Source organism: Myotis davidii, unplaced genomic scaffold (genome assembly GCF_000327345.1).
Source record: "Myotis davidii unplaced genomic scaffold, ASM32734v1 scaffold1914, whole genome shotgun sequence".
NCBI lineage: Eukaryota > Metazoa > Chordata > Mammalia > Chiroptera > Vespertilionidae > Myotis > Myotis davidii.
The window spans coordinates 21,675-22,368 of record NW_006285311.1 but is presented as its reverse complement, the minus strand read 5'-3'; positions in this window follow the sequence as shown (position 1 = coordinate 22,368).

Below are 694 nucleotides of genomic sequence, written 5' to 3'. Positions count from 1 at the left end.
TCACGCTTTACAAACGAGAACCACATGCTAACGCCCTCAGCGCATTGCCGAGTTCTCTTCCCTCCTCTTTCTGATCCATCTGTCAAGAGAAGCAGCATCTCGTCCCCTCTCGCCTACAATGCCCCTCGGGGATTGGGGTTCCCCCTTGGCCGAGGAACCCCGACGGGAAGCCTTAACGCTTAGGCCAAGCCCCGCTTGGGTCGGAAAGGGGAAAAGGAAGATACAGGGCTCATGTCCACTCCCTCCTCCCCGATATGTTTGAGCCAACGCGCTATCCATTGAGCCAAACCGGCTAGGGCAACTTTTTTATTTTTTAAAAAATATTTGTGCCGAAACCGGTTTGGCTCAGTGGATAGAGCGTCGGCCTGCGGACTGAAGGGTCCCGGGTTTGATTCTGGTCAGGGGCATGTACCAGGGTTGCGGGCACATCCCCAGTAGGAGGTGTGCAGGAGGCAGCTGATCGATGTTTCTCTCTCATCGATGTTTCTAACTCTCTATCTCTCTCCCTTCCTCTCTGTAAAAAATCAATAAAAATATAAAAAATATATATATTTGTATTGATCTCAGAGAGGGAGGGAGAGGGAGGGAGAGAGAGAAACATCCATGATGAGAGAGCATCACGGATCGGGCGCCTCCTGCACGCCCCCCACTGGGGATCGAGCCGGCAACCGGGGCCTGGGCCCTTGACCGGGAA